Source organism: Anabrus simplex, chromosome 1 (assembly GCF_040414725.1).
Source record: "Anabrus simplex isolate iqAnaSimp1 chromosome 1, ASM4041472v1, whole genome shotgun sequence".
Taxonomy (NCBI): Eukaryota; Metazoa; Arthropoda; class Insecta; order Orthoptera; family Tettigoniidae; genus Anabrus; species Anabrus simplex.
Window position 1 is genome coordinate 701,485,045 of NC_090265.1, and position 27,076 is coordinate 701,512,120.

General features: G+C 39.1%; 1 long non-coding RNA gene across 1 annotated transcript; it reads left to right on the forward strand.

Moving 5' to 3' along the window:
- The first annotated feature begins 12,767 nt into the window (after window positions 1-12,767).
- Window positions 12,768-17,730, forward strand: LOC137500482 (uncharacterized). Its single transcript, XR_011018056.1, has 3 exons — window positions 12,768-12,790; window positions 12,892-13,013; window positions 17,655-17,730. It is a non-coding gene; the product is annotated as an uncharacterized lncRNA (long non-coding RNA).
- The last annotated feature ends 9,346 nt before the right edge of the window (window positions 17,731-27,076 follow it).

The window sequence follows — 27,076 nt, forward strand, 5'->3', positions numbered from 1 at the left end:
AGGAATTGGACAGGGATTAATAAAAATGATCATGGCAATGTACAAGGAATGTTGTAGTTGCATGCAAACACAAGTTGGCAGGACAAGTTGGTTCAAAATCACTAGTGGGCTGAGAAAGGGAAGTGTTGTATCGCCAATCCTGTTTACAATAGCAATGGATGACATCATGAGAACAGCAAAAGCAACATATGGAGGAAGAGAAATGAACGTCATGTTATTTGCAGATGATATTGTGATTTGGGGAGAAGAAGACATGAAGATTCAAGAACAGTTTGATGTGGTGAATGGGAAGATCAAAGAATGTGGATTCAAAATAAGTGTAGAAAAGAGTAAAACTCTTGTTATGACTAGAGGGGAGAAAGAAGGGAAAGGTCAGATTAGACTTACAGACAAGCCCCGGAAAATAGTGGAGACGTTCAAATACCTGGGGAGTGAATTAATGGTGAATGCTCGCCTGTATGCTGAGATTAGTAAGAGGATTCAAACTGGAAGCTGTTTCTATCATAGTCTAAGAAACATGTTATGGGACAAAGATGTGCCAATGGAAGCAAAGAAAACTATGTACAAGATGTATTTCATACCCATAACAACTTACGCAGCAGAAACTTGGACAATGACAAAGAAGGATGAGAGTCAAATACAGGCAGCCAAAATGTTCCTGAGGAGTATGATACAGAAGAGTAGAAGAGACAAAATACAGAACGAGAAAATCCGGGAAGAAATTGGAGTGGAAAAAATGAATGATATAATAGACAAGAGCCGACTAAGATGGTTTGGGCGAATGAGTGATGAATGCCAAAAAAAAAAAAAAAGGTGATGGAAATGCAAAAGCAAGGAAGGAGAGGCCGTGGACGACCACAATTGGGATGGAAGGACACAATCCAAACCAGTATTATAGAAAGAAACCTGAACTGGGACACAGTATTGGAGGAGGAGTGGTGGAAAGACTGAAGAAAGTGGAGAGGAACCATATTTGCCCCACCTGCCTACAGCTGGATAAAGGGAAATTATGATGATGATGATGATATCACAAACAAGACATAAGAGTATTTTGAACTAGTGTTCTACTGCTCATCATAATCATGTACGGTAACTCAGGAGCTTATCACACAGCTGCTGTGGAATGCCATATGGATTTGTAACGTCATGCAGAATCAGTTCTCGTATGAAATCCCGCACTAATACATACACCGCACACACGACGCTACACAATTGTCAAGCTAAACATTCAAACTCCGATGTAATTGATGCAATTTTGCTAACAATAATGAAGATTACTAAATAAACTGTTTTTTTGCTAGGGTTTTTTACGTCGCACCGACACAGATAGGTCTTATGGCAACGATGGGAAGGGAAAGGCCTAGGAGTTGGAAGGAAGCGGCCGTGGCCTTAATTAAGGTACAGCCCCAGCATTTGCCTGGTGTGAAAATGGGAAACCACGGAAAACCATCTTCAGGGCTGCCGATAGTGGGATTCGAACCTGCTATCTCTAGGATGCAAGCTCACAGCCGTACGCCTCTACGCGCACGGCCAACTCGCCCGGTAAATAAACTGTTTTACAGTATTTATGTTTTAATTTGGAGCACCCAACAACTCAAATATGCATTAATATTATGTAACTAGCATATGTCTAGGTTATGTTAGCCAGGCAGTCTGTAAAAACAGCAGGGCGGTGAACCCATTAAATGGTCCTAGGGAGAACACTGAACAAGCACCACAGTGTCTGCAGTAGTATTGCAGCACTTCTCAAAAAATCTGGGAGATTTGAAGTCCAGGAAAGAGTGCTCTGTGTCTCTACCGATGGATCCAATAAGCGTGCAGACATCGTCACGACTGACAGGAAGCAAAGCACTAGCGTTGCAATTGATCCAACAATAAGGTTTGAGGGTAACAGTTCACAGGCCACAGAAGACGATTCTAAGAAGAAGAAGAAGAAGAAGAAGAAGAAGAAGACACTGCGAACCGTGTTTTAAACACTTTGAAGAAAGGTATCATATACCCAACAGTTGCTTGGAGGTGATCGGCTTGCTCTTTGGTGCGTGAAAATCTGTCAAACAATTTTGGTACATTGAGCTTTACTTTCGTCCCAGTAGTCCATTTTCTTGCTAAACTCTACTTGCATTCCTCGGACCATATCCTGGTCTCATTGTGGGTTGCTTCAGTAAAGGATGTTAGGAAGGGTCTGGTTTTGATAGTTGAACGGTCGTCACTTCTGTTAATTATTGTGGCTTGATTAATATTAAGTTCTCCGAGATCCTTCTCCACCTGCTGGATCCACATGGCCTTACCCTCCCTGGCTACTTTGAAGATCTTATAGGACAGCCTGTGGGAGTCCATTCTATACACGTGTCCGCAGAAAGCCAGCAGTCTTCTGCTGATGGTATCTGAGGGATTCTTGGTGCTGGTAGAGTTCATGGTTTGGTTTGTACCATCGCCTTCCATCTGAGAGGATCCTGGCTCCTACTATCTTCCTCAGGAACTTCCTTTCTTGTAGCTCGAGGGCTCTTAGTTAGAGATAGGCACTGTGTAGCATACAGAATTGATGGTCTGAATATTGGATTGTAATATCTTAGTTTGACATTCATCGATAGATGTTTTGAGGCGTACAGTTTTCACCACCTATTTTATTATAGAGTAAAAGAATATTTTTTCTTTACATAACAGCAATAATAAATTATTTCAATTTGGAGACCTGGGCCCTCATACAAATCTGGCTCTATCTAGAAGAATGAATTACTTCCGTACTTACCCACAATAACGCGGTGCTTAGAGAGGAGCCGTAGTCTCTCCTGCCAGTCCTCTTTGTTGTTCCCGTCATCTCCCTTCTCATCCTTCTCCTGGAATGAAAAAATACCAGATGTACTTCTTTTCACATTTACAGATGTATTTCTAAATATCTGAGGTGACTTGGTAGAATCTGATGATATTCTTGTAAGAATGAAACATGTCAATCTTTGTTTAATAGTGTGTATTTTTATCCCTTGTTTAATAATGAACTTGTGTGTTCGACAGACTTAAAGAGTTTTTAAGTTCCATCTAACTGAGTCGACACTGGAAAGTACGAAAAACAGAGATAGATCTTATGGCGGCGATGGGATAGGAAAGGCCTAGGAGTGGGAAGGAAGCGGCCGTGGTCTTAATTAAGGTACAGCCCCAGCATTTGCCTGGTGTGAAAATGGGAAACCATGGAAAACCATCTTCAGGGCTGCCAACAGTGGGGTCCGAACCCACTATCTCCCGGGGCAAGCTCACAGCTGCGCGCCCCTAATCGCACGGGCAACTCGTCTGGTTTTAAAAACTGTACGATGTTATATTTAGGATCTGGCAGTTCCAAGAAAAACAGGATAAGAGAACCAAATATAATGCAGAACATTGTTTTCTGTACTAAAATACTTTGTGTCTTTCTTTTAGGATATTAATAATAACAATAATAATAATCGTATGGCCACAGCTACCGTGTGCAGACATTTCAATTTGACGCCATCTGGCTTTCCTCCTTTCCATCTCTGTAAGAACGTTTACAAGACAAATCCCTTTCCCTTAGCCTCAAACTTCAATACTATGAAACCGTAGTAAGACCTTCGATACTATAGGCCTCGGATTGCTTGAACATGGTTGAAAAGGGGCAACTCAGGAATTTGGAACCGAAAGAACGAAAGATTCTGAGAAAAAGCAAGGGCCCCATTAAAGAGAGAGGTGAATACAGAATTAGGCACAATAACGAGCTTTACCAACAGTTAGAGAGCATAACATCAGCCACGAGAAAGAGGAGACTTATCTTCTACGCCACATAGTCAGAATGGACAACAAGAGACCGACCTCAAGAATCTTCAACACCATTTCTAGAGGGAAGGAGACAAATGGTAAATGGACGAAACAGGTCCGAAAAGACCTGGATTTTTTAAAAATTGATCCCAAAGATATATTCAACAGGGATAAATTTAGAATGCTGATCAGAACATCCGACACTCTCCAGTCACTGACAGCTGCGTCCTGGAGTGGGAGTGAAGTGGACCCAGGAAAGGAAAGCAACCCACAGCGCAAAGATGAAGGAATACTGGGCTGAGAAGAAAGCTCACCAGAGTTAGGAACCACATGGTCCAAGGGGCCTCAACGGAATAAGAAGATGTCAAAGAAGTTGGAAATAGCCAAACATTTCCTTTGGTGAATTATTCCAAGTCCGCCTCTGTGGTGTAGTAGTTAGTGTGATTAGTTGCCACCGCCGAAGGCCTCGTACCACTTTTCAAATTTCGTGGCAGAGCCGGAAATCAAACCCGGATCTCCAGAGGTTGCAGCCAATCACACTAACCACTACACCACAGGGACGGACTACATCGTTACTAAAACTCCTAAATACTCTTATAACCACTGGAGAGATCTGTGAACTTTAGTTACAAACCCGTGATTATTCCAGTGAAGTTCGCCCCGTACCCTATATTAACACCTACAGTAGGTACATACAGTGCCGGCCCCGTAGTGTAGGGGTAGCGTGCCTGCCTCTTACCCGAAGGCCCGGGTTCGATTCCCGGAGAGATTAGGGATTTTTACCTGGATCTGAAGGCTGGTTCGAAGTCCACTCAGCCTACGTGCTTACAATTGAGGAGCTATCTGACGGTGAGATAGCGACCCCAATCTAGAAAGCCAAGAATAACGGCCGAGAGGATTCATCGTGCTGACCACACGACACCTCGTAATCTGCAGGCCTTCGGGCTGAGCAACGGTCGCTCGGTAGGCTAAGGTCCTTCGGGGCTGTTGTGCCATGGGGTTAGTTAGTTAGGTACATACAGTGATCCCCGTGAGATATATTCACCCCCATCAAAGTAACTAAAACTCTGAGGACTTTTTTCTCTTGGTGAAACCTACAACCTGACTTTTCACCCCTGTTCCTCTCAATATTCTCAAGATATTCTTGCAGCCATTTATAATCCCAAAACGTATTTATTACTTCACGTAACTTAGCAGCTTCCATACCGTCATGGCCATAAATGAGACAGGGACTTCGGTGCAAGCTACATTTTGGTCTGGCCTGTGCCAAGAGACGGATGAAAAAAATGCTGCAATCATCGCAAAATAGCAACTACCTTCACGATTTTCGGAGACACTGAGGTCCTGGAATGCTGTTCCGCAGGCGTTCATTTACGTGCTGGTAAATACCGGATGAGCAAAATAAAGCGGGACCGCTCCATCCTGTGCGCCGGAATTCCTGAGTGAGAGAGTCGGCCTGTGACGGAATACAGTGCTGGATGACTCAAGGCCGCGCTACCCCGCCAAGTTTCAATACGTGTTGAACGTTTGCAAACGTAGCACGTGTTTCGTTGGCGACGTTAGTACAGTGTGTGAATTCAGTGAAATGGCTCGGGTGGCTCAAGTCGGGTATCGGTATTCTGTTCCCCAAAGAGTATTCGTTTACGATTCATACATCCGTACAAAAGTGCGAGGGCCTTAAGGAGATTATTTCAAGAGAAGTTTCCTGATGTTCAAGTTCCAGGTCAGACTTTGATTCATAGATTAGTAAATAAATTACGTAAGACGGAAAGTCTTCTTGATAAGAAACGTAATAAACCATGTACATCACTCACACAAGAAACTGTAGGTAAAATTGGTAACGACCGGGCGAGTTGGCCGTGTGGTTAGGAGCGCGCAGCTGTGAGCTCGCATCCGGGAGAGAGTGGGTTCGAACCCCACTGTCGTCAGCCCTGAAGATGGTTTTCCGTGGTTTCCCATTTTCACACCAGGCAAATGCTGGGGCTGTGCCTTAATTAAGGCCACGGCCGCTTCCTTCCCATTCCTAGGCCTTTCCTGTCCCATCGTCGCCATAAGACCTGTCTGTGTCGGTAAGACGTAAAGCAAATAGCTAGCAAACATTGGTAACGCTCTGGGAAGGTCTCCTACAAAATCACTTCGACGACTTGCTCAGGAAATGGAAATTTCCTATGGTTCTGTTCGAACGGGTACAAAGTAACTGAAAAGTAATTAACAATTTCCTAAGCACGTGCCAGAAATGCTTGAACAACGAAGGGAGGCAGTTTCAACATCTCCTGGCGTGATATATGCGAGTACTTTTATTTTTTTGTTGTTAATTTGTTTCTGTTTGTTTGCTTGTTTGTTTGTTAGAAAGGTGGCGTGCCAGATGCGACCGTGCCGCATGCGACCCGTGCCACTAGCGACTGCATAACCTGTAACCGTGCCGGATGCGACCGGCGTTGACAAACAAATTGTCATTTAATAAGTTGTGTCATCACCCAAGATAAGGTAAGCTAAACGAAGTGCAATGCCATTTCAATAAGTCCTACAAGTAGTTACTGCCCCTACTTTACATAACACTTCTGGGGGAAACTCGCTTACAACACGAAACATGGTGATGCGTTTACGTCTTTTCCCACCGGCCGAGTTGGCCATGCGGTTAGAGGCGCGCGGCCCTGAGCTTGCATCCGGGAGATAGTGGGTTCGAATCCCACTGACGTTAGCCCTGAAGATGGTTTTCCGTGGTTTCCCATTTTCACAAATGCTGGGGCTGTACTTTAATTAAGACCAGGGCCACTTCCTTCTCATTCCCATTCCTTGCCTAGTGCAGGTCTTTCTACCTGACGCCCTTGGGCGGCCTGCGCATCTGGATGTGGGATTATGATAATGAAGTAGGGAGAGATAAAACCCGGTTTCGGCACGTAGCCTACTCCTCTCGAATAATACCAAAGGGTCTACTCAATGCTTTACGTCGCCATCCGACGGCCGAATCACTATCAACAGCATCATATCCCCTCACTCCATTTGAACACTGCGAAAAGGTTTGGATTTGAATCCCGGCTTTTGGCATGCAATCTAGTGATTAGAAACTGTCTACCACCAACTTTCCTACCCTGCCGGCCAACATTCTGATGGTGATTTTTTTTTCTTCCAGGCTAAGTGGCTCAGACGGTTAAGATGCTGGTATTCCGACTCCAACTTGGCAGGTTCGAATCTGGCTCAGTCCGGTTGTATTTGAACGTGCTCAAATACGTCAGCTATGTGTCGGTGGATTTACTGGCACGTAAAATAAGTCCTGCGAGACTAAATTCCAGCACCTCGGCGTCTCCTCAAGCCATAAAAGTAGTTACTGGGACGTAAAGCCAGCAACATTATTATATTTTTATTTCGACCAACGGCACTCGAACCTGCTAACAATGATGTCAGACCATTATTTTAGAAAATACCAAGTTAGCTACTTATAAGCAATCTGCCACTTGGTGATAGCCCTTAATGCAGATCAATTGTAAGTGATTGATGGGTCGCATGCGGCACGATGCTTATCCGCTCGGTCGCTATTGGCACGATAATGGCCGGGTCGCATCCGGCACGGTCGCATCTGGCACGTAACCGTTAGAAATAGCTTACGTGACAATGTATTTACTGCGGACGTCCTGTCATGCACGCACCTCTCGTGTGCAGACTGCGCTGCCGGGCTGCGGGACTGGTTCCCCTTTATTTTGCTCACCGACACTAGATTCACGTATATGAATATCTTCAAAAAACCACCGGAGAGGTCGAATCCACCAACTTGGAGTCAGGAGGCCACCGCTCTACTGCGTGAGCTACTCAGTTCTACGAATTTGGACTTAGCACATTTTCAGTAAGGGTGGAAGTGGTGGTGGTGATTATTGTTTTAAAAGGAAGTATAACTAGGCAACTATCCTCTATTTACAGTAATCAGAGGGGAGAAATGTAAGAGATACGACACTTCGCAAAATGAAGGTATCCGCTAAAGAAAGATGAGGACTACGACAGGCATGAAAACGTCGGACAGATAAGATAAAAGTAAGGAGTCTGATATATAAATAATTGGAAGCAATGCCCGGACTCAGCTCAGGACCCCGTGGTCGCCAACCCACGCTCGTAAGTTGAGAGCACTTGGTCACCCTTTAGTAACCTCTTACGACAGACAGGGAATACCGTGGATGTTATTTTATCACCCCCACCCACGGGAGAAAGAATGTAGAACTTTTCTTTTTGACGTCGCACCGACGCGTACAGGTCTTATGGCGATGAAGGAATAAGAAAGGGCTAGGAGTGGGAAGGAAGCGCCCCAGCATTTGGCTGGCGAGACAATAGGAAAGTACGGAAAACCATCTTCAGAGCTGGCGAGAGTGGGGTTAGAACCCACTACCTCCTGAATGCAAGCTGACAGCTGCAGTATGTGACCCAAACCACACAGTCACTTGCTAGGTGAACGTGTGAAATATTTCCAACTCAGATGAAGAGTTCAATACCTCAGTGGAAAAGTTACGAGTCAGAGTAGAACCCAGGTAGTAAAGCGGACAGTGATGAAGCAGCTATTTCCTGGATCACTTCCCCTGCAGTGAATTCCGTGGGAACTATTAGTCATGCGCAGCCACAATTTCATTATGACACTGAACACGACACACGATCGATGTTATCTACGATAATTGTGCTGCTGACACCACTATGCACTGGGAGGACAATCACAGACCGTGTGTCTGTGACAGCTCGCGCTGGTGATCAATGTTTTACGAGGGCAGTTACTCCGTTCGCTAGACTAAATTTAGTGAAATTAGTTGCTGCTTTTTATACCGTAGCACAGCACCAAATATGCTAATTAAATAGCATAGTTAATTATTATTAATTTCGTGTGGCTATTTCTAGCCGAGTGCAGCCCTTGTAAGGTAGACCCTCCGATGAAGGTGGGCGGCATCTGCCATGTGAAAGTAACTGCGTGTTATTGTGGTGGAGGATAGTGTAATGTGTGGTGAGTGAGTTGCAGGGATGTTGGGGACAGCACAAACACCCAGCCCCCGGGCCATTGGAATTAATCAATGAAGGTTAAAATCCCCGACCCGGCCGGGAATCGAACCCAGGACCCTCTGAACCGAAGGCCAGGACGCTGACCATTCAGCCAATGAGTCGGACAATAGCATAGTGAACCGTTAACATACACTCATTAGTCATTAAAACCTTGGATTTTTAGGTGCTTAAAATGTTATTGTTAGGTGCCTAAAATAGGCTATCAAATATAAACAAATAGGTTCTAAAAATATCTTTTAGGCATCTTCAACATTTTTTTTCTTTCTTTCTTAGTCAGTCCCCTCCAGGGTTTACCCTTTGACTCACCTCTGCCGCCTCAAGGGCAGTGTCCTGGAGCGTGAGACTTTGGGTCACGTATACAACTGGTGAGGAAGACAAGTACCTCACCCAGGCTGTCTCACCTGCTATGCTGACAGGGGCCTTGTGGTGGGATGGAAAGATTAGAAGGGATATACAAGGAAGAGGCAAGGAAGCGGCCGTGGCCTTAAGTTAGGTATCATCCCGGCATTTGCCTGGTGGAGAAGTGGGAAACCACGGAAAACCACTTCCAGGATGGGTGAGATGGAAATTGAATCCTTCTCTACTCAGTTGACCTCCCGAGGCTGAGTGGACCCCTTTCCAGCCCTCGTATCACTTTTCAAATTTCGTGGTAGACCCGGGAATTGAACCCGGATCTCCAGGGGTGGCAGCTAATCGCACTAACCGCTAAACCACAGAGGCGGAATAGCTTTAATTTGACATATTTTAATAAGTACAAATTAAAATACGATTTTTATTTTACTAAATTTATAATAACTCCTTAAGGGGAAATATAAAACATATTTCGCTCATATCTTCTCTGTAAACGTCACAGAATATAATTTTACCATCCGGCGTGAAGTGGGGAAGCTCCTGTAACCACTTTTTAATTAAAGACGACTTCGAAGCTAAGACTTTCGGCAAAATGCACACGCTGAACAAACGGACAACTAAAATATTCTCACAGAATGAAATGAAGTGTTTTCTTTCTTTCTTTCTTTCTTTCTTTCTTTCTTTTTTTTTTTTTTTCAGCAGGTCAGTACAGACTACTTAACGCCTTGTTACACAGAGACTACGGGCGTGTTTACTTCGGCATGTTCTTAAGGTCATTCGGGGAGTGTGGTTTACAGCTTCCCACTTTTAAGATTTTCTTTGAGAAGTAGTTCAAGAATGTATTCAAGATACGAAAGTGAGTCAGCAAATATTTTAGTTTCTCGGGAAGAAAAAAAAAAAAAATTAAATCGATTTAGGGATAAAAGCAGGAATTATAGGTATATAGATTCTAACGTCAATTTCGGTCTTTTTAGGCATTATAGGACTATCGCTCTAACCTTATATACTACATACATGAAACGCGCAAATACAATTTCATTTTAAGCCATCTCTTCAGGAACAAAATAGGTTTTTGCGTGAAATAAAATAAAGAAACAGGGCCAGATTACGGCGGATGGACAACATCGTAGAAGACATGAGTAATTTAGATCCACCAAGCGAGTTGGCCATGAGATTAAGGTTGCACAGCTATGTACTTGCATTCGGGAGATAGTGGGTTCGAATCCCACTGCCAGAAGCCCTCGTACATTTATCTCCGCTACAGGGAAAGCTTAGAATCATGGATATATATATTTGGGGGGGGGGGGGGAGGGAGAGCTTAGAAGGCGAGACAACGAGTACAGATTCTTTGGTTGTTCCCCTCTCAGCAGCCTCTTACGACACGCATGCTTTGGCTCCACTCGACATGCGAGATAAAATGTTTCGATAAATCGAAAGAAAAATTAGTGTACATATCTTCAAAAGAATGATAAGGCTTATGAATTGTGGAAAAATGAAAAGACATTCTAGACGTCGCAAATATAATACTAATCTTATTATTGTTATTATTATTATTTCTTCGTTATGCCCATAAATGTTAGTGGCTTTACGTCCCACTAACTACCTTTACGGTTTTCGAAGACGCCGAGGTGCCGGAATTTAGTCAAGCGGGAGTTCTTTTACGTGCCAGCAAATATACCGACACGAAGCCGACGTATTTGAGCACGGTTATGTGAACGAATCCGATCCACGAAATGTCACTGTAATATTTGTCCCAAATGGAAGATAATAATTACTTTTACTCAAATAAAGTGTAAAATATGCAGTAAATTAAGAAATATCGTCGTTACCAGAGAAATATATATACGTCCTTACGGGCTGTAGCAAAGCCTACTAGATACTAGAAGGCCTGGACAGAGAGCCAATTTCTTGCATTAAAAGCGGGGTAATAGTTTTTCTCTTTTCCTCCGCTAGGTTCGCGTTTACGTTCTGTTGTTTGGCGCGAATTCTATGATTACCTGTGTTACTGCAACATGTTTTATGAGAAGAAATAACATATTAAACTTCGTTTTATAAGGAAAGGCCTTATCTAACATGAAATGTGAAGAGTTTTATCGTTTTTAAATTTATTTGGTCTCACGATTTGCCATATATGGATGGTTGCTGAGATGCACTTAATATTTGTTTAGTTATGTGTTTCCAAATTACCGTGAAGGTGGTGGTGATTATTGTTTTAAGAGGAAGTACAACTAGGCAACCAAACACTAATCAGAGAGAGAAACTGGAAGAGACCAGACACTTCGAAAAATGAAAATATCAGCCAGAGGAAAACAATGGCCACAAAGGGCGTGAAAATGAAAGACTCCCTAGCCCTCGGGAACTTAATAGTGTCGGGGTCGGCAAAGAACCAGAGTTGACCAAGGAAGGTCGGATAGGATAGATGAAAGTGATGAGCCTGGCACAAGTAAGTGGAAGAAATGCCAAGCCTCAGCTAAGGGCCGCGTGGTCGCCAACCCACGATCCAAATTTCAGAGTCCCTGGGTCCAATTACCGTCAAGTTTCTCTTTCCATTCTGTGGGTTAAGGTGGTTTATTGTTGCGTGCCTAACTGCACATCTGATACAGCGAAGAAATATACACAGATATAAATTGTCATCTTTTTCCTAAAGGTCCGAGTTTAGGGGACAAATAGAGGCTTGCTATTTCTCGACAGGGCAGCAGAAAAGGATCTCTTTGGGCTCCTAATGATAATTCCAGAATATGTAGCTTGCACTTTGTCGAATCAGATTACAGTGTAAGTACAGTGAGGGGAATTCTGCTCCCCGACAAAGTGCAGTCGCAAATTCGTCTTCTTCTTAAAAATGTATTAATATTTTCAACGCGGGCGTTAGGATGTCTCGGAAAATGTAACCTTGTCCAAAAGCTGAAATTCCTCACCGCTCCAAAGTTTAAACAGACGTTTCAGTGCCGCGACTGTGATCAAGCACACATCACATACGTTATACTTATAAAATTCTTCAGGGCTGTTCTTGATACTAATGCAAAGAAAGAGACTAAAGACTGATTTATTAAACAAATTCAAGAGCAAGTCTCCGAGCAGAAAAGTGTTGAAATTATAGAAATAGGGAAAAATCTTGTGAGTACTTCTATTTAGGCCTATTTCCCTGTTCTTTATTCTTGTGCGATAATCAAGTGCTAAATGAAAGAAATATATGTAGTGTAGTGTGTTCTAAGTTGTTTTATATATTTATATCTGATTCACACCGGGCATAATGATAATAAAATGTATTATTTCGCGTTATTGTATGGATCTTCAATATAAGGATATAGACAGAACATGCGAACAATAGAACATAAACGCGTCCATGGGCGCCCGCAAGGGGGGGCAAGGGGGGCACTTGCCTCCCCCCCTGGAATTCTAAAGATGTTGATGTTCAATTGTTTAATATCATACCAGATTATTTCATAAACTGAAATTACTGACAGTCATCTAGCATATGTTATAACTGGAAGTTTCTGTAAACAATTTAATGTTGCTGACGTTATATTGGTTTTTATATTCAAGAAAATTGTTAATGTGCCCCCCCCCGGAAAAGATCCTGCGGGCGCCCATGCGAGCGTCATACATTCAGTGAGTAGATTCAAAATTCATATAGACTGTCCTGGTAAGTGCTGACGATTTCCATATTAGTAGTTGAATAGGTTAGAGGTAATGGATATGTATGTTCTTACTCAAAAGCCTGTTTTTTTTTTTTTTTTTTTCCAGTGGTGTATTGTCCGTATATCACTGCGAATCACCAAGAGTTGAGTCAGCATGTGTTGCATGACCACAGTGAATTAATTCTTGAAGGATGTTCTATCACAGAAATGTCTTCAGTAACATGAAAGGTGGGAAGAATGTTCAACTATTGTACCATAATAGTTATGCAACAGATCTTCATATTCATATTTTTGTTCACTGTATCTAGTGTGGAGATAGTTGAATGCATAAATGTTCATTAAAGTTTATTAAGGGTAGGCCTATTCCATGAAATATCACAATCTGCTACAAGCTACATTTTCCTCACATGTTCATTAAATACCAGTACCAATATTCTTTAAATCAGTATAATTTCCTGTTCCTATTAATAGCTCCATTAGGCCTAATGATGCTCGAAATGTACTCACAACCAAAATTCATGCTTTCAGAAAGATTTTCCTTAATATTTTCAGTATTTATTTGAAATAAATTATTTGCATGAGGAGAAGATTCCCTTAGGGTGAAATCTCATATTTCATTAAAATTGTTATACTGGCACTAACTACATTTTATCATTTTTTGAAATCTCAAGAAGGGTACCTATGGTTCTTGCTGAATTCGTTAAAGTATTATTTTAAGAAATTTTGTTAAGACTTATCTAGTTCTAGCAGTTACAGCATTATATCCATGGAAAGAATGTGCGCAAAATTCCGAACATATTAATCCATGATGCAACCCTACATTTTAAATTATATGTCTGTTTTGAATACAGAATGATTACTTCCCCCTGTGAAATATAATTGTTGCAAGGCTGAAGTGGCCGGAGTGAATTCTGATTTCCATTTTAGAATTAGCATAGGAAGTCAGTGTGTTGATATCACACCGATTGATCTAACGGAAACCTGCATTTTATGTAATATTTCATCATTATTTTCATTCTTAGATAAAGTAATTATTTTAATTTTCAGGAATAACTTAGATATGGTGTTTGCATAGTAAGATTGAATACCTACTTTCCTTAATCTTGTCTATAATCTGTCCTCATTTGCTCCATTCCACAGTTCTTGACAAACTGGATGTTTAGACTACATCTTCTATAATCTATTTTGTTCACAAATATGGTTCCTGTGGGAGTTAAAGATCTGTTTTATCAACTTTTAGATTCAAAGAAAACATTGACAGCACCACCAATACCATTAAATTATCTTTGTCTTTCCGAAGTGGCAAGAAAAGTGCTCATTTCTTTGCCAGAATCTGCGAGGTATTTACATAAATTTATGAAATAATATTTGTTACATCCTCATGTAATTCATGAACTTTCTCTGAAAAAATTTATACTTTAATATCTTTTGAGGTAACTGCTAAGGAAATTGTCATTGTTTAAGAAGCCTTTCTCGTGGTCAGTCGAGATTTCTTCTGAGGATGCAGAGCACAGTTTTCTGCGAAACATTAAGAATTTTACCTTATTTTCTTGACACGGCATAAGCCCAAAAGCCTATACAGCATCATGTCTACAATTTTGTCATACAGTAAGCTTACTTGAAACTCTGGAAAAGGAAATTAAATAGCGACTGGTTTGTTCCAGATGTAAAGAATTGCATTTTGAAGAATAGAAGTATAGTTTTCCGGAAAATAATATATAACCACTACTTTTTTTCCAAAGAAATAAACCTGTTGTTGGATCAAGTTGCACAAGTCTTGGTGAGTGGAGTCAATAGTAGCACTTGAAGAGTGATTTCTAGCTTCCATGGCTCAGGCGGCAGTGCGCCAGCCTCTCACCGCTGGATTCCGTGTTTTAAATCCCAGTCACTCCATGGGAGATTTGTGTTGGACAAAAAGGAGGCAGGAGAGGTTTTCTCCAGGTACTCCGGTTTTCCCTGTCATCTTTTATTCCAGCAACACTCTCCAGTATCATTTCATCTGTCAGTTATTAATCATTGCCCCAGAGAAGTGCGACAGGCTTCGGCAGCCAGCACAGGTCCTATCCTCACCACTAGATGGGGCTTCATGTGTTCCATTCCTGACCCAGTTGAATGACTGGAAACAGGCTGTGGATATTCATACTCGGGAGTCATTTCCAGTAAATTTTTTTTGAGTAATTCAGTGCTTGGATATACTGATCAGCTGTTCAGGCTGGGCTGGGTAGCTAGGGCAGTAGAGCACTGGCTTTCTGAGCTCAAGTTGGTATGTTCAATCCTAGCCCAGTCCAGTGGTACTTGAATTTAATGGTGCTTTTTGAGGATCCAACTTAACAGACAGACCATAGTCAGAGGTATTTATCAAAATTATCTGAAGCTCACTTAAAATTCTCAAGTTCAAAGTTTATTTATAGAAGTATGCACGGAAATCACATTTTTATGTTGAGATAGTAATTTTTTAAATACAACAATGAACATTAGATCAGCCTGCCTGGTGGCCATGATCGTTAAGGCATTGAAGTCTAAACTGTCTGACACCGAGGTTAGCCAGTTCGAGTCCCGTTGTCAAAAACAATTTCACCATCAGAATGTTGGCTGGCAGGGTAGGGGAGGGGGTGGTATACAATTTATAACCACTAGATTGCTTACATAAAATCAGCTTCATGGTCCGTATCGCACTTCAATAGATTCACAATTAAGTATTTATTTATTTTCCACCTAGTCGATACAATGATTGCTTAAGGCAATTTTTAATGGTCAAAAGTGGTACATGTTTCGTATATTATCAACATCTTCAGCCACATAACACTGTTTAGATGAAAAATATATAAAATTGACAAAGTAATGCTTTAGAGGAAGTGTCCTTAAAATTAACATAAGATTGACAAGACTAAAACAAACAAATAACTCAAGAGAAAATATATAAATTATTTCTACAATAGAAAGCAGTCGTCAAGGAAACACTTGTACAATATTCCATAGAGAAATTGTCCTAATAAATATTCTTTTCTTAATAATTCATGAAACAAGATCAATTTATAAATTAAAAATTATACAATTTATAAGTAATTATCGAAATGAAGAAATCCTGATATCACAGTGCGGCTCTTATTATTAATGTAGATGAAAATATAACTAATTCCTATTTGTCAAATCTTATTAAGCCTACAGATAGCCCTACAGCTTATTCCTCCTCAGTTGAAGCTATAGGTGACAGCAAGGAAGTTCTTGACACACCTATATCCCCCGCTCCTCCACCTCCTCAGGTGCAAGAGCAAGGAAGAACGCATCACCAATATTACACCCGGCGCAAAACTGTGAAAGAATGACAGGAGTTACTGTTCCAAAGGAAAGCAGGCTTAATAAGATTTGACAAATAGGAATTAGTTATATTTTCATCTACATTAATAATAAGAGCCGCACTGTGATATCAGGATTTCTTCATTTCGATAATTACTTATAAATTGTATAATTTTTAATTTATAAATTGATCTTGTTTCATGAATTATTAAGAAAAGAATATTTATTAGGACAATTTCTCTATGGAATATTGTACAAGTGTTTCCTTGACGACTGCTTTCTATTGTAGAAATAATTTATATATTTTCTCTTGAGTTATTTGTTTGTTTTAGTCTTGTCAATCTTATGTTAATTTTAAGGACACTTCCTCTAAAGCATTACTTTGTCAATTTTATATATTTTTCATCTAAACAGTGTTATGTGGCTGAAGATGTTGATAATATACGAAACATGTACCACTTTTGACCATTAAAAATTGCCTTAAGCAATCATTGTATCGACTAGGTGGAAAATAAATAAATACTTAATTGTGAAACTAGATTGCTTGTCAAAAGCCTGGATTAAATTCCAAACCTCTCTGCAATGCTCATATGGAGTGAGGGCATATGACGCTGTTGATAGTGATTTGTCCGTCGGATGGGGACGTTAAGCATTGAGCAGACCTTTTGGTGTTATTCGACAGGAGTAGGCTACGTGCCAGCATGGGTTTCACCCTCTCCCTTCCTAGTATCATATATCACATCATTCATTTCATCTCATTAACTCCTCTGATGAGGTTAACGTCAGGAAGGGCATCCAGTCATAAACACCCGCCACGACAGATTCATCTCACCTCACCTCATACCCGACCCCGTACAGAAATGGGACAAGGGTTGGCCAAACAACAATAAACATTAGATCACCAAAACAGTACTCTACAAACAATGTCCAAACCTTGTCCCGTTTTATCTATGGGGTCAGGAATACGGTGAGATGAATCAGTCGTGGTGGGTTTTTATGACCGGATGCCCTTCCTGGCGTCAGCCTCATCAGAGGAGTTAATGAGATGAAATGAATGACGTGATATATGATAGTAGGAAGGGAGAGGGTGAAACCCTGTGCCAACATATAGTCTACTCCTGTCAAATAGCACCAAGGGTTCTGCTCAAGGCTTAACATCTCCAACCGATGGACGAATCACCATCAACAGCGTCATATGCCCTCACTCTATATGAACACTGTGGAGAGGTTTGGAATTTATTCCAGGCTTTTGGCACGCAATCTAGTGATTAGAAATTATATATCACCACCTCCTCTACCCTGGTGGCCAAAATGTTTTCGATCAAGGGGACTTGAACCGGCTAACCACGGTGTTAGACCATGCAGACATCAACGCCTTAACAATTATGGCCACCAGGCGGGAACGAGTACTCTACAAACAAGTTTAGTAAAAAAAAAGTAAATGTTTAATTTGTTGTAGTTTGTGAGTTTTTATGGAATGACCCTTACCATAACACAAGTTGAGCTGTGCAATAAGTTTATTATCATCTTAATGTTAATAACTAGTAATTCAATTTTTCTATTCTTTTCAAGAATTTAAGGTATGGAAATCAAAGGAAAAAAGGACACTCAATCCAGATATTTTCTAACTAGTCCACCAAGACATAAGAGAACATCGACAACTACCAAACCAAACCCCACGACACTACAGCTCTTGAAGGATCTACTTATTTCTGTCATCACAGTGGATTGGTCAAAAGAAGAGGAAAGGGAATACGGCATATGAAATTTCAGGGTTCGTGTAAAATAAATAAATCGAGTGTGCATGTTATTTACAATAATGTACATTTTGGACATCGCAGAGGAGTTGGGCATATCCTGCTGTCAAAAGAAGAGAGAGAGAGAGCAGATTGCTGGCCAGTTGGCTCAGAATATTCCCTTTGACACTGTTCTGAAAAATATCACAGACAATTTAGATACTAAGCAGATTACTAGGCTACACTTTCTGCAAAGACATGACCTGAGTAATATTGTTTGTGATTTTAGATTAGATAGTGATTAACAGAGTCAGAAAGATGTAGAAAGTGTGTGCACTGGGATGGATAGGTTAAAAGAACAAGGTAATGAGTATGTCCGGTTTGGTAAATTACAAGGGATTTCCAACCCAGAATACGGATTGACAGAATGATTTTGTATTAACAATTATTACTGATGTGCAGAAAGTAATGCTTGTGGAGTTTGGGAAAAAAATCATTTGTATGGACAGTACTCATGGGACAAATGCTTGTGACTTCTCACTTACAACATTATTGATGTTAGATGAATACAATGAGAGATTCTCTGTTGCATTCTGTTGCTCTAATCGAACAGACTGCAATGTGCTGAAATGGCTTTTTTTTTTTTATGTTGTCAAATAATCAATATCTGCAATTGATTTTCCTGTGCAGATACTGATAACTGATAATTAGGCTTCATTTTCTAATGCATGGGTTGAAGTCACGGGTGGCCTTTTGAAGAAACTTCTATGCATGTGGCATATGGATAGGGCTTGGAGAAAGAACATTTCCTCTAAAATTCATGGTAGCCAGGCATTCAAAGCAATTGTGTAACAAACACCTAAGGACATTGTTGCAGTGTGAAAACGTAGTTGAATTCCACAGTGAGCTCAACAACTTCCTACATGCTTGTGAAAATAATGACACATGTAGAGAGTTTGGTGTGTACTTCGAAAAGGAATATGCTAGTAGGTGTGATCAGTGGGCCTATTGTTACCGATTAGAAATGCACATACCAGTATGCATTTAGAAGTCTTCCACCAAGTCCTAAAACAAGTGGTAATGAAAGGTCTTCGAGTCAGTAGGATGGATAAGAGCATAAATGCTGTGATGTCAGTGGTAGAACACACAAAGTGTTTGATAGGTTGCTAAATGTAAATAAAGGAAAACTTAGCAAAGCTGTGCAACATATAAGACAGAGACACAAAAACAGTCCACAAATGTGTATTGATGATGTGACAGTGAAAAGTTCCACTTCATGTAAGGTTGAAAGCAGGAGGACAGATGAGTTTTATAGTGTCAGGAAAGAATGTGTAACAGGTCATTCATTCTGCTGTCCATTGATTTGCTCTGAATTTCATCAGTATCCATGTACATGCTGTGACTATTCTTTGCATCTACAATATGCAAACATATTCATTTGGTTTTGAGGAGAGCCTATTGTACTTGTCTGTCCTGGAATTCCTGAGTTCTTTAATTATTTTGAAAATTTTCCCTAGGTGCAACTTCATGCCATGTATATTTTATTTCACTTATTCATGGTAGTTTATAGTTTACTCAACATATCTGTAAATGTATCTTCATTCTCCTTGAGTGAGTCAAGATTATTTTCCAGTTTAGACATGTTTTTTACAGTATTTTAAAATAAATCATTCAGTATATTTGGCACAATGGCTACAGGCTCCTTTGTTACCTTCCTAGCAGTTTCATTATTTCAGCACAAGCTGCCATGCATTTATTTTTGGAACTAATGAATTTGTCATTGGCAATTATTTTTCATTTTTCAATGCGTCTTCTACATAATTATTTAATACCATTGTACCTTTCTTTGCCTTCCGAAATACCCTGCTTAGCTTTAATGTAAAACAGTACCAATGAGTTCTTAATGGCTGCAAGATGAGGAGTGTATCATTTTGACATGTTTTCTCATGTACCATTGTATTAATATTTTAATAAATGAATGTACATAAAAATAATGAGTTGACATTTATTGAAAAAATAATTCCTACATATTACTGTAAAATGCAGTTGGTGTTTCAATGCTGATAATGATCTTGCAATCATTAAGAGGGAAATTCCTCAAGGCAATATTATTGGACCTTAAATAATATGAGTAAACAACTGGAATCTGAGATAAGACTTTTTGCAGATGATGTCATACTGTATAGAGTAATAAATAAGTTACAAGATTGTAAGCTACTGCAAAAAGACTTTGAAAATGTTGTGAGATGGACAGTAGGCAATGATATGATGATAAATGGTGTTGAGTCAGGTTGTGAGTTTCACTAATAGGAAAAGTCCATTCCGTTTTCGTTACTGCATTGATGGGGTGAAAGTTCCTCATGGGGATCATTGTAAGTATGTACATGTTGATATAAGTAAAGATCTTCATTGGGGCAATCACATAAATGTGATTGTAAGTAAAGGGTACGGATTTCTGCACATGGTTGTGAGGGTATTTAGGGGTTGCAATAAGGATGTAAAGGAGAGGGCATATAAGTCTCTGGTATTACCCCAATTAAGAGTAAGTTTCCAGTGTATGGGACCTTCAACAAGATTATTTGACTCGAGGAATGGAAGAAATCCAAAGAAAAGCAGCTCGATTTCTTCTGGGTGATTTCTGACAGAAGAGATGTGTTACAAAAATGTTGCAGAATTTGGGATGGGAAGACTTGGGTGTAAGGAGACTAAGTGGTACTTTCTGAGCTGTCAGCGGAGAGATAGTGTGGAATGACATTGGTAATCGAATAAGTTTGAGATCAAAATATGAAGATAAAGTTGAAATTCAAGAGGACAAACTGGGACAAATATTCTTTTATAAGAAGAGGAGTTAGTGATTTGAATAATTTACCATGGGAGATGTTTAATAAATTTAAAAATTCTTTATAATTCTTGAAGAGAAGATGAGTAAACAACAAAGTATCTGCCACCCGGGCAACTGATTGTTGTGACGTCATGCTTGGCTGAGGTCGTGTCGGTTCGTGCTCCGTATTAATTGTGTTATTTCCTGGTGTATATTGAAGTTAGACGCCTAAAACATGTTTCTACTGCTGCAGTAAGTTGCATAGGAGTATTCAATACATAAATTAAATTGGTAGATATTCATATAATTGCCTAATCGTGCAGTTTTATAGTCGTAATGTGTATGTAAACATTAAAACACCAGTGTTGCCAACCTAATTAACTTGAAGTGTCGGAGTATCCTCACTGTCACGCTCTTTTGTCAAGTCAAGTCGATATATCGAAAGAGTGTAGCGATGAGTACCTGCCTGGAATGTACAAAGGCCGTGTCTAGGCAAGACGTGACAGCAAAGATTCAGTGCAATGACTGTAGTAATTGGTTCCATAGCAAGTGTGTTAATCTTAAGGAAACGGATGTGGAGTATATGTTGTCACAGGGTCAGATGTGGAGGTGTAAACAGTGTTCTAACAAGAGGCGTACGAGTTTACATAGTGATGCGACAGTGGTGCCATCTGTGGGTGATATTTATAAATTACTGCTAACTATGCAAGAGAAGTTGGACAGTGTAAACAAGTCTACTACTGACATCGAGCGACAACTTGGCAATTCAATTAATGTTTGTCATGAGAGACTGGATGAAAACAGTAAACTTATTAGTAAACAACAGGAAATAATAGACAGGCAACAAACTATTATAGACAATTTGGTCACCGAAAATAGGCGACTGGCGAACATGGTAAACAATCTTGCCATGAGGTGTGATGACCTTGAGCAATATTCCAGGTCTAACACTGTTGAAATATTTGGTGTTCCCGAGTCTCCTAATGAGGATGTAGTGCAGACTGTCATCAATATAGGCAAGGCTTTAGACTTAGATTTGAAGGAGGACATGATTGATGCTTGTCATCGATTAAAAAAGGTCTCTAATCGTCCAACTTCTGGAATTATAGTTAAATTTGTTAGAAAGACCCATAAAGAGCAATTACTCGCCAGACGCAAGGTCAAGCGAACCTTATCCACAACTCAGCTCGGCATGTCAACTCCCAACCCAATCTATATTAATCAATCACTTGCCCCAGCTAGAAGAGTTTTATTTGCAAAGGCGAAGCAGTTGCAACGTGAAAAGGACTATAAATACCTCTGGGTTAGTAGAAGTGGAAAGATCATGATTAGGAAGGTAGACGGTAGTCCTATACACGTCATTAGTAATAATGAGGACCTGAGTAAGCTCTAATCTCCATGCATTTCCTTATACATTTATTTATTTTTTCTTTGAAATTATTTAATTATTTGTATGTAAATATTTGCTTCTATTTTCAAATATTTATTATTCTCTACTAATATTTGATGATGCCTGAGAATGAATTAACAATTTATTATCAAAATGTTCGTGGCCTAAGAACAAAAACTGCTGTATTTCTTAAAAATCTTATATGCAGTGATTATGATGTAATTGTACTGACAGAGAGTTTTTTGGGTCAGGATATCATGGATAGTGAGTTCTGCGATGATCGCTATGTAGTGTTCAGAAATGACAGGGATCTGTTTTTATCTGGGAAGACTAGAGGTGGTGGAGTTTTAGTAGCTGTCAAAAAGGAGTACAAATCCAAACTTTGTTCTAAATATAATGATCAACGGTGCGAGTCAATAACTCTTTACATTCAGGGTCATACTCGTAAGTTATTCATAAATGCTGTGTACATTACTCCCTCTTCTAAACTGTCTGTATATGAAGGATACTTCAATTACGTTGAAAACATAGAGGGTCTTATAACATCTGACTGCCTTATTGTCGGTGACTTCAACATACCTGAAGTTATTAATGCCAGTTATAACTTTAATGAAGGATCAATGACCAGTCGTCGTCTATTTCAGTTCATCTCATATCTTGGATTAACATCACGTAACAATATTCAAAATTGTAATTTCAGGACATTAGATTTAGTATTAGGTAATATTCAAGTTGAACTGAAGCATGACGAATTCACCTTAGTATCTGAAGACTTGCATCACCCTGCACTTTGTTTAGTTTTACCGCCCGTTAAAAAAGTTCCATTGCCTCCGATAATTAATCGCGAATATTACAACTTTAAAAAGGCTGATTTTTTGCGGCTGTATTGTAACATACGAGACTTTGACTGGAGTTTATTGTATTCTTTCAAAAATATTGATCTTGCTGTTGATTTCTTTTATGCATCGCTGTACAAATGTTTCGAAAACTGCGTTTCAAAGCAGAAAGTAATTCGAAAATCCAAATATCCAGTTTGGTTCACGCGTGATATTATTCAGTCCATAAAAATAAAGAAGAAATGTGCTATAAAAAGGAGATTTTCGAAATATTACGATACGAGATTTAGACAGATTCGGTCGGAATTGAAAATGAAATTACATGTGGCTTATGCTGTTTATATTCATAATTTAGAAAATGGAGTTAAGAATAATATTAGTCAGTTTTGGACATATGTCAAAAGTAAGCGGGAATCACGTTCATGTGACAACACATTTCTACTGAATGAAAATTGTTATACACCTGGAAACATTACAAATGGGTTTGCTGAGTACTTTTCATCGGTGTATGTGAACACGGATTTTACTTATAATGTGGAACATCTTTCTTTGAATGAAGTTTTTGTTCTTCCCAGGGTTGATAAATTGAACATCACTCATATACTGGTAGATGAAGTAAGAACAGTCATTAATAAAAAGTTAAAACCTAAGAAATCCAGCGGACCTGATGGCATTCCACCATACGTAATCAAGGGCTGTGCTGACATACTGGTTGCTCAATTAACCTTCTTGTTCAATCTTTCTTTAAAGACATCCTGCTTCCCGGAAAAGTGGAAAATGGCAAAAATTACTCCAATCCTAAAGGGAGGGAACTCAGAGATGATAGCTAACTATCGCCCTGTTTCAGTAATTAATGCTATAGCGAAGATATATGAGCACATACTGTACTCTAGGATTTTCGACCATATTAAAGTAGAGCTATCACAATGTCAGCATGGCTTTATGCCCGGCAGATCTGTCATTACTAACTTGCTGGGTTTTACTCAAAAGATTTACAATGCATTAGACACAAATAGAAGAACCGATGTAATATACATGGATCTAGAAAAGGCCTTTGATAAGGTGGACCACAAAATTCTTTTGATAAAGCTGCATCAGTTTGGAGTTTCTAAATCATTACTTCAACTATTAAGTTCCTATTTAAAATATAGACAGCAATCTGCTTATTTTAAAAGTGAAATTTCACATAATTTTGTAACTTCTTCAGGTGTGCCACAAGGTTCCAATCTTGGTCCTCTCCTATTTCTCATTATGGTTAATGATTTGCCTGGAATGGTTCGTTCCTCTGATTGTTTGTTATTTGCTGACGACGTTAAGTTATATAAGACCATATATAAATGCAGTGAAGTGAATGATTTGCAACAGGATATTAATAATATTATATTATGGTGTGATAGCAACAAATTATTCCTAAATGTTAAGAAATGTAAAGTTCTAGTATTTACCAGGAAAAAGGAATATATAAATCCGACGTATTATATTGGTGAAACAACACTTGAAATTGTAACGTCTATTAATGATCTAGGAATTACTTTCGATAGCAAGTTAACTTTTAATAGCCATATTGCAAAAGTAATAGGCCAGTCTAACAAGATGCTTGGTTTTATTATTAGAAATTCCAAATTATTTACTCAACCTGAAGTTATTATTAAGTTGTATACAAGTTTAGTACGAAGCAAGTTAGAATATTCGTTGGTAATCTGGGACCCCCTTTATAAGGACCAAACACGTCACATTGAGATTGTACAAAATAAATTTCTAAGATATTTGTATTATAAAACTTTCAATGTATTTTGTCCATTTGACATTTCAACCCACTATTTAAGAAGTTTATTCAATTTCACGTCTTTGAAAAACAGGAGAACATTAATTTCGTTACATATATTGAGGAAAATTTTGAATGGAAATATTGACTGTCAAGAATTACTTACCTTCATTCCATTTCATGTACCACAAGTAACATCAAGACAGCAAGTATTATTTCACATCCCAAGATCTAGAAGCGTTCATCACTCTAATTCACCACTAGTCAAAACATTGTCAGTTTATAATTCAATTAGTGCACAAGTTGATTTATTTGCTGGCGCTAGTTTGTTCAATAAGCAAATAAAGGCCATGTTTTATTAAATCATTATTAAATTCCTTTTTGCTGAAATGCTAGGTACTCATAAGTTTTTGTTTGTGTTCTTTTTCAACTTGTTTAGTAATTTTCTATGGCTGATGTATAGCCTATATTATTATGTTTTTCAATTGTAGTAATAATTTTAAAATGTTTCCTGCTTATTAGTTTTCTGCTGTACTTCTTTCTATTATTTTTACTATTGTCATTATTTTTGTTTGATGTATTTACACTTTAAAGTCTATATGTCATGAAGGAACGTAATTGGGCTTAGCCTGTGTACCTTCGTATTATCAAATAAATAAATAAATAAATAAATAAATAAATAAATAAATAAATAAATAAATAAATAAATGCAGATCAGTGGTGACTGATGCGAATGACAGAAAACATGACTGACAAATGGTGAATAAATTAATCTGGGAAGGACAACTGAATCAGAAAGTGATGTAACAAACAATATAGAGGGAAAAATATTCTAGACATAGTGCTAATAAAACCAGATGAGCACTATAGAAAAATTGAAGTGATCATGAGGATCATTTCTGTTGTAGTTGAAAATAAATGTGAGAGAATAGAATGCTGTAAGACTATTAGGCAATATCATAAGGTTGATAGGAGAGACAGAGGGGAGTTTAAAAAAATTAATTATGATTAGTTAAAAATGGTGAATGAAAATATAAACTGACTATGGGATGGGTTTAACTAATTGTTGGGGAGTTTGAAAACAGGTATGGTATTTTTCTAAAGTGGTAAGTAATGGTATAGACCCACTGTATTATAACAGAGGTGCAGGTTAGAAAGAAATAGGAATATATGAGGAAGTAAGGAGAGACTGAAAGAACTTACTAGGAAATTTAATTTAGCAAGAAAAGTCAGCTAAGGTCAACATGATGACAAGCATAATTGACAGCCATATGAATTTTAGTGAGTACCGTACCGTAATGGATGGGTATGTATAGGTACTTTAAGGCAGACACAAGTTCCAGGATGGACATTCCAGGGAAAATTAATGAACTAGGAGAGTGTATATGTGAGGACTTCCAGAAAGCATAAGAACTCAGTTAGCAATATGCAAAGATAGTTGGATGTAAGATGAATTTCCAGGTTGAGGAGGTGACTAATAAAGGCAAAGTAGTGGAATTTACCTATTATAATAAAGACATTTTCAAAAAAGGTACAAAACCTGAAAGCTAAAAAATAAAAAAAGCAGCTGGCTTTATTAAGAATTCAGGGTAATTACTAGAAATATGCTGCCATATCGGAAATATTTGTTTACTGTTTGCGAGAAGGAGCTCTAGCCCCACTGTATAAAGAAAAGGGTGATGAACATAAGGCAGATAATTACAGGCCACACTGCTTAACATGTGTTGCATATAAGCTCTGGTTTGATAGAAGGCTGTACACGTTTAGGAAAAGTTATTCCAGTGAGGCTCAACTTGTAGGATTCCAACATGATATACCAGATAATTTAGATTCAGGTAGAATGGACTATATGTATCCATCCATGGTCGTCGTGGTGGTGTTTATTGTTTTAAGAGGAACTGAGCAACCATCCTCTATTAACACGAATCAGAGGGAAGAGATTCGACACTTCGAAAAAAGAAGGTGAGGGCCATGAAGACTGGTAAAGTGAAAGTCTCTCTAGACCTCAAAAACCTAATACCACTGGGGTCTGAAAAGAACAAGAAATGACCAAGGGAGATTGGATAGGATAAATGAAAGTGAAGAACTTGGTGTGTAAGTAAAGGGAAGGAATGCCAGGACTCAGCCAAAGTCCCCACGGTCGTCAACCCGTGCTTGCAAGTTTAGAGTTCCTGGGCTCCTTTTAGTTATGAATTTCATGTTTTTGGTCCGTATTGAACAATATATAAGTAATAATAATAATAACTTAAATGTTTCCACCTTTTCAATACAATATATTCACAAAATTACAAAATTATACGGTACTAGTTTCGACCCATCTGGGGGTCATCATCAGCCGTATTGGAGCAAAGATCATTTGTGGCGAAATCCTAAGACAATATTATTTTAAAGAATAACAAGTGAAATGAGATGTTATGGTAATAGTTAATAATACAAGGAATATACA